Raw genomic sequence first — 9,124 nt, 5'->3', positions numbered from 1 at the left:
TTCGTGCGGGCCGTGTGTGGCGGGCCGTGTCTGTGTGTAGGAATGGGCACTGGGCAGTGGGCATTTTTACTACACTCATAACACCATCGGCCGTGGCCGGAATACCAGAAAATACACTCTTTTTGGGATTTATCTGGGTCGCCGTAAAAACGGCGTTTGTGTGCAGGCAAGCGGGCTGTGCTGCCAACTTGTTTACTGCCGAATACGCTGGAACAGTCGCAATTACTGGAACTGAGCAAGCGAAAATTTTCGGTGGAAGTCCGGCCGCAGCGGGACTTGAACACCGTCGCTTCCGTAGACTGGCTAGGAAGACTTAGAGGCCTCGGGCTTTACCTCAATCTTTGGCCGTGGCCCACGCGGCGGGGGGCGGCGGCCGGCGGAGCGGGAGCGCGGTCTCTGATCCCTGGTCTGTCGGCGCTGCGGGGCGGCGGCAGCTGAGGGTTGCGGCTGGGAGCTGCGAGCAGACGGCTGTTTAGAGCGACCTGCTGCGGAGCTTGAGCGCTTGGGCAGGAAATGTTTCATGGCCTGCGATGTTTTCTGAACCTCGGCGAATCTGTCTGCGAAGTTCTTGACAGACGATCCGAAGAGGCCAGCGGGGGAGACGGGGGCGTCGAGAAACGCAGAGCGCTCCGAGTCCGAAGCTTGTCCGACATCTCCGAGAGCGTTAACCACAGGTGTCTCTCAGCAACGGTGAGAGAAGCCATGTTCCGCCCCATGGTCGCGCTCCTTAAATCCGGTAGGCTCACAGCTTCCGGTCCTTCCTCGTCCATTTTTCGGAGAAGGTTGGCCTGGAAAGCCTGGAGTATGGCCATTGAGTGAAGCGCCGAAACAGATTTTGATGGCAACGCCGTCTTAGCACGCCGTCCAGCAGAGGGCGGGCAAAGATGGGCGGCTACCGCTTCCTCGACGGGAGGAAGAGAGTGGTACCCTTTTTCCTTAGCACCGTCGACCACGGAGAATGCTGCGGAAACGGGAGCACGCACTCTAGCTGAAAAGGGAGCGCCCCAAGACTTAGCGACCTCTTCATGAAGCTCAGGAAGGAAGGGGGCTGGTCTTGAAGGCTGCGAAGTACGGTCCCTTTGCAGAAAACAGCCGTCCAGGCGGTTGGGTGCAGGCTGCTGGGGCGTCGACCACTCAAGGCCGAGGCTCTCGACGGCCTGCTCGAGCAGACGCATAAGCTCCGCCTCAATGCTGGCTCTCTTCCCAGAGGGCGGGTGAGAAGATGGTGCGAGGTCCGCGGAGCTCGACCAGTCCTCACTGCCCGACGCTAGGATAGAGCAACTGTCGTCCTCCACCCTTACGGCTTCCCCGTAATCCTCAATGGCGGAAGCGGAAGTGGCGGCAGACGGCGACCGCTGACCGGCGGTGAGAGACTCGGGTGAAGCAGGCGGCGAAGCTAGCGGGCGCATCGGCGAGCTTTCGCGGGATGGAGGAGGTTCAGGAACCCGCTGAGCGCGGCGCTTTTTACGGCGCGGCAGCCCGGCGGGCGAAGACGCAGCTTGAAGAAAAAATGCCCGGCGAGTCCGCAGAGTCACCATAGACATTAGCTCGCAGTGAGGGCAGCCGCCCTCGGCGAGCGCGATAGCTGCGTGATCCTCACCCAGGCAGGAAACACAGATGACGTGGTGGTCCCCGTCGCTGAGTGGAGCTCGGCATGAGCCGCAGGAAGAACGAGGCATCTTGAAAAAGACGCTTCGCGCTCTTTTAGGAATAAGTGTGCGTGTCGCAGCGGCGAACACACACACAGCAATAAAAGGATATAGGTACGCCGGAAAGCGTCAGCAGGAACGGCGACTGAAGGCGGCGAGTTGTCGACCGGCAGCTTCAGATGCAGATAAATCCCGCTGGGTGCTTGATTCAGACAGCGCGGCTTCCTCTCAGGATCCAGCGATGTGTAGCTCGCTGAAGAGATGAAAAACTGACCAAACCAGCCTCTCTGGGCCGTATTTATAGCCCTAGCCCCACCCGCTTTCGGCGGGACATGACGTATTGGGCGCGAAGCGCCCTCATTGGTCCTGACGTCATGAGGGGCCTCTATCGATAGGCTGGTGCAGTTGCCGCAGAGCAGCCTATGGGCGCGCGAGCTGTCTCGCCCATGTCTGCATGCTGCTGCAATGCATTTTACATTATTGCAAAATTAAGGATAATTTTTGGCTTCAATATCTCGAGGAAAAGAGGTTTTCCCTTAGCGTAAGATACTTACGCAAGTACGAGAGAACCTCTCGTAAGAGAAACACTGTTATTTTACAGGTATTTCCTGAATAATCACGATCATATACCTTCATTGTAAAAAAATCGTTAAAAAAAGGGTCAAATGACTGGCAGCTGCGGCTGCCAAACAAAAACCCTAAAATTAAAGTAAAATATGCTCATTTAAATAAAGTGTAAAAAACTTTAAAATAAATTTGATGTCACCATGATTGAGATCAGTGTCTGCTTTAGTTGGGCTCATGACCCTTGAGTTTATAGCTTTTGTTTTTCTCTGGCTGCTTTAACTGTGTGTTTGATACATGTTTGTTATAGCAATAAATGCTGGAAAAGATATCAGATGATCTTGGTCATTCATTGATGATGTTATAGTCACCATATGATGATCTGATTCACTGATGTGTCAGTCAAATCTCTGAATATATTAGCTTAGATTAGATAATATGTAGATGGAATTTAGCTTTATACAAAGTCTATAATTAATGTCGTAATTCTTCACATAACCCTTGATGTATTGTGACATCTGTATTATAACAATCAAAAAAAAAAAAAAAAAAGATATATACTGTACAGAAAAAGTTTTGAGCTGGTTCATTTTTTTAGTAGTATAGAGACATCAAGAATCAACATATGAATCTCAACAATGGTGACAACCAACAAAGCCTTTTTGTGACTTTATAGTAATTCAGATTTGTTTTCATTGTCACCATTGTTGTGATTCATACGCTGATTCTTGATGTCTGAGTGAGTCTATATGATCCTGTCAAAACATTTTCTGTATAATGACATCATAAAATCTGAGTATCACAGAACTGCAGGTTTAGCGGTTTTGTCGTGCAAATTGAACAACTAATATTTAACGACTTAAAATCAGATATTTCACTTTAGGTGGTAATAATAAAGCAGGACACTACATGATGACTAATATCACTAAAAAGTGACCAACATTTTCTGATCTGAGTTTCTCTTGGATTGCTACAATTACAAATATGCATCAGAGACACAAAGTTAAAGCAGCCAGAGAAACATGAAAGTTAAACACTAAAAGTTCAAGAGCCCAACTAAAGCAAACACTGATCTCCATCATGGTGACATCAAACTTTATTCTTTTCAATAAAACTTCAACTTCTAAACCTCTGTTAATTCTCAATAAGAATGTTAGTATGAAAGACATAAAGTCTGGATTGTAATAAGTCAAGATGCTGAGATCCTGAGAGATTTGGTAGTGTTTAATGTTTCTTTTGGGGTTTAAAGTGTTTCTGTATGGTGTGTTTCATGTGTCACCGTTGTGTTGAAGAGTAGAGCCTGAGCTTCAGTCCAGGATGAGCAGAGAAACACTGATGATATGCTGCATATTGTTTTATTTAACAGACAGTAACTGTGTAGTTGCTGATGCAGTGACGTATAGTCACAGCAAATCTTGCATGTAATTAACTGTGTGTTTTTCAGTAAAAAAAATCAGAAAATAAATGTGAAATAACTGTGTGTTTCAGTTAAAAAAGATTAATGAAGATTTCTGTAAAAGTATTTTGCACTTATTTAAAATTAGGATATTTTACATTAATGTTACGGTTTTTGTATGGCAGTCGTTGCTGACAGTCATTTTACTGTTATTTTATGGGATTTTTTTTTCAATGAAGGTGTTTGATCGTAATAATTCAGGAAATAGCTGTAAAATAACAGTGTTTTTCTGTAAATCATTTAAGGAAAATTTCTGTAAAAGTTTTTTGCACTTCATTTAAATTAGGATATTTTACTTTATTTTTACGGTTTTTGTTTGGCAGCCGCAGCTGACAGTCATTGACCGTTTTTTTACGATTTTATTTTTTACAGTGTAGCTGATTAATGTGCTCTTCCCATGTTGCGGAGTGAACAACTATGTCGTCCAAGTACGCCTTGCTGAAAGGTAGCGGGCACATTGCGTACCCGAAAAGGCATTACAGAGTACTGTAAAAATGCTTCAGCAGTGACAAACGCACTAATTTCCCTGACTTGTGGAGTTAATGGCACCTGGCAATAGCCTTTAAGGAGGTCTAACTTTATCACAAAAGCTGCTGACCCCACACGGTCAACACAATCCTCCATACAAGGAAGAGGATGACAATCAGGCTTAGTAACATTGTTAACCCTCTGGGGTCTGAGGTGTTTTCTGGGCCCTGGAGGTGTTCTGACATGCTCTGACATTTGTGCTTATTTCTGTTACTTGTGACATTGTTATGGCTAAAGTCTGATTACACGGTATTTAGCACAAACTCTGCTACAATAATATATCAGCAGCATGTATGTAAAAGTTTGTAGTTTTGAGATAATGACATTTATGTGTGGTTTGTGAAAAAAATTAAAATAAAATTGTCACTGAAATAAGGTCATGAAACCCATACTGATTATTTCTTCACAAGACTTTTGAAAATTGTATCACGTAGCCTAGAATATTTGCTTCAAAACTATGTGAAAATCATCCTGACAACTCATTCAGATTAGACAATATATTGATTTAAAATTTGTAAGACGTGTTTTGTATGAGAAAGCTTTATGCGAAGAGGCGTAAACACATCCTGAATATGTATGGCTTTCACACCTGAGAAAGACAAAGACCCTCCCCTAATGGCCCTATTATGAGCTATCAGTCCCTGCCATTATGAGCAGCCTTGCACAAAGAATGAGGAGATTTAAAAAAGAATGGGGTATGTCATGTTGAGATGTGCTGGTATCTCAAGTCTATGTGATTAGACACACGTTGCTTTATACAGTACTCCTAATTTTCTCTGGCTCACCATTTTACATTCTTTCTATTCATTTTTGATGTTTTTTATTCAAGGAATTTTATTCAAATTGAACAATTCCTTATCCTCTGCCAAATTATCAATAAAATACCATGTCATTTTATATGCTTGTTATGGCAGATCTTTTGTCTTATATATTACTCTGGAATTTCTTTAGAAATTTCCCAGGCAATTATTACTTCACCGTTTTTACTTCATCTTATCAAGACTGGAGGTATAGGATAATTTTTTATCCATTCTGTATTATTTACTGTACTCTTACTATAATGCCCTAATTATGAGCCTTTTATCAGACCCTTGATTTTGATTGGAATGATTTCCCCATACTTGTGCATTGCCACATCTTCCAGCACATCACACAGTCTAAACTGTATTTTCATCTTATCAGTTATTGTATTATTCTCTGTTATCTCTCAGTATTTGAGTCTTAATTTCATTTTCATCTAAAAATGTTAGCCTTAAACATTCATCTTTGTATTTGTTTTTTATTGTCACATTTCCAATTTCACACACATGTACAGCCTATCCAGTTCATCTCTCAAGCTTTTCAAGTTTGATTTTTAACTTGATTGCTTAATTCTCTTAATATTTTACTACTACATAATGTAATTTCCAATTGTATTTCATTTAGCACACCCATTATGATTGTCATCTAGACATTTTTCCCAAAATGTATCGGTTTTAATACTAACTTAAAACTTTTTCTTTACTGAATACTTTTCACCTCCTAAAGTTACTTCAGCTTTTTATTGGATTCACTATCCCATTTTAAACTAGGAATTGAATTTCTTAATTTCTGCAAAGTTTCATATAACGTATATTTTTCTCTTGTATGCTACTTGCAAACTTTTCTTACATTTGCATTTTTTTTTTATTATTTAATGTTTCATTGGGTTCTAAATCAATTGTTCTGAATCAATCAATCTCTTTGTCTATCACAAAGGTTGCATCCTTTTTGTAGCCAGGATCTACGTCTCACCTTTTTTTTTTCCACAGTGTCTTGATTTATTGTAGTCAAATTCTTATTAAAAATTCGACTACAACCCAGAATACCACCATGACTACTGCTATGTTTATCAATGTTACCACAACACTTGACTTAAACAAGCCTTTCTCTTGTCACTGTGTTATTCTGGGACACCTCTGTTAGCCCAACATCTCAATTCAGACTCTATCTCCTGAAAGATATTACATAAAGTTGAGCTCTCTGTAAGACATCTCTTAGTCATTAATCATTCGGCTCCTTCTTAAACACTCTTCAGTATTTGCTTATGAAGTTACAAGTTCTTAAGATGCCATGTTCTTGTTTATTGTGTTAGAAGATTTTTCTCTTTAAATTAGGCTTTATTCCCCTTCTAAAAATCCTCCAACACATATTCCCCTTCTGTCAAGGGTTTTCTTAATTTGTATACTTGCAGTGTTAGATATCCAAGCCATTGCCAAAATTTACATTATTTGTTTATAGCCTCATTTACTTGCTCTGCAATATACAGTCTCATTTTATATTTAGCTTTGTATAATAGAACACGTTATTAAACACTTTGATTCACGTTCAACTTTGCTTATTTTATTCTCTTTAAAGGGATAGTTCACCCAAAAATGAAAATGCTGTCATCATTTACTCTTCCTCAAGTTGTTCCAAACCTGTATGACTTTCTTCCTTCTGCTGAACACAAAAGAAGATAGTTTAAAGAAGGTTGGTAATTAAACATGGTCCCCATTGACTTCCATAGTATTTTTTTTTTCCTACTACGGAAGTCAATGGGGTCCACCAGTCGTTTGGTTACCAACTTTCTTCAAAATATCTTCTTTTGTGTTCAGCAGAAGAAAGAAAGTCATACAGGTTTGGAACAACTTGAGGAAGAGTAAATGATGACAGCATTTTCATTTTTGGGTGAACTATCCCTTTAACTTTGCTCCATCCAGAGACACGTTATCAGTAGTTTTATTACCCCGTAAATCTGCATTCTTGCTGTCTCTCCCTCACACACACACACACACACACACACACACACACACACACACACACACACACACACACACACACACACACACACACACACACACACACACACACACACACACACACACACACACACACACACACACACACACACACACACACACACACAAACAAACACACACACACACACACACTAGAATGAGTTTGTTCGGTTCCATTCTAGGATCTTTAACCCAGTTATCACAAATATAGGTAAGAAACTCTTTATATCATTTCACTCTTTTTAAATAAAAAAGCATGTTAGAAATAATTGATACTCTTTCTTTCTTTTTTCTTCTTGGTCTTTAATTAGTTATTTTACATTGTTGGTAAGATACAATGTATTTTCCTTTAAGGTAATTCTACCTTCCTTCCTTTCTCATTCCACTGAAATCACCTTTTTCTTACTCCAAAGCTCATTTTCTACCATACTGTATATTTATCAACCCTTTATATATATATGAAGAGTTCAGATGCAAAAGCCTCTAAATGCCATCTGAAATTTTCTTATAGAATGATCATTTTTATCAAGCTCGTATATTTAAGTTCAATAATTTCACTTAAATGGCAATGAAGATTACCTATTAATTGTCATATAAGTGAAATTACTGAACTTAAATATATATATATATATATATATATATACATATATATATATATATATATATATATATATATATATATATATGTTTATGAGTAGCCTAACGTTATTATATGAGTAACGTTAAACTAATAAATGCGACTGAAAATGTAATTGATAAGACAATTGAATGCAATAGAGTCAAAACATTAATGTCACGATTTGAATATGCATAAGTTAAATAGGAATACGTTCAAATTTGTACGTCGGTAAAGTTGTTTAATACGTAAATAAATTACGTTTTTGTGCTGTCATTTACGTGCATTTTATACGTTTTAGTGCTGTAAATACGTCAGTATTATACGTTTCTGTGTGTATATAACGTAAATAAATGTACGTGGTAGAACTACACTTTACGTAAAAATACACACGTATTCTCATGAGATCACATTGCAATTAGCCTATTATTTAATTTATTTTTATTTGCAAGACCTGGTAATTCTGCATATCTTTTGCTAATATCTGCTACTTTCTTCTCTACAGAAAGAAATTAATTTTCTGGATTTTCTTAGCTTAAACATATTAAACATATTGGTATATTGCTCTTCTTATTCCTTGCTATTAATTGATAACCAGTTAAATCTATATCTATAGATCCATCTCTAGAGCCTTCTCCTCATCTCTTCCTTCTAAGAGCTTAAAATTACTTTTTTCACTCTTGAAGTGTTTTTTCTGCCTATTCATTACAACACAATTTATTGCCTTTTATTGTAGCATGCATTAGTCTATCTTTCTGACTAAATTCAGGAATTATATCTCTCATATAATTCATAAGCCCCTTTACTTTTTGTATCTTTCTAACTCTCTGGGGTTTTTAGATCTGCTATTCACTCTCTCATGGATTGCTTAATTCTTTCGTTCCCTACAGATACCTAAGATCCTAAATTAACCATATCTGCCATTACTTCACTTTTATATATTGTATATATTGACTCGCATATATATTATTTTTTAATCCAGCCTCAGCAAGCGGAAATAATTCCTCAACTTAAAACCTTTTTTTTTTACGGTTTCAATATGCTCTTTTTTCCATTTATCATCAATATAAACTTCCCTTTGGTAATCTCTGATATATGTAATGTTTGTTTTTTACAGTTAAAGAAATCATTTCTTGACTAACCTCTGCTAATGGAATTGACCAAAAGCCATTAGCCAAAGAGAAATTAACCTTCCCACAATTGTTCAACCGCATTAATACCATAACGCCTATCTGACTTTGTTACTCTGTTTAATGCTTTATTTGTTACTTATCTAAAAGTTTCATATATTTTTGGTATTTATTGTACAGGACTGTTTGTTATTGCAGAAGTAATCTTCCTTAACTCCTTGTTCAAATAACTCCTGTATTGTCTTATTTAATCCTTCTGTATCCATGATATTAATTGGATATTATCGTGTTAGTTTATGTATCTCACTGAGTTTTTATGAGCATATTCTTCACTAATTACTAATAGTCTTTACACCACAATCTTTTTATATTTTCCATATAAG

Source organism: Leuciscus leuciscus (assembly GCF_965113295.1).
Source record: "Leuciscus leuciscus genome assembly, chromosome: 1".
NCBI lineage: Eukaryota > Metazoa > Chordata > Actinopteri > Cypriniformes > Leuciscidae > Leuciscus > Leuciscus leuciscus.
Note: the sequence above shows the minus strand (reverse complement) of the source record.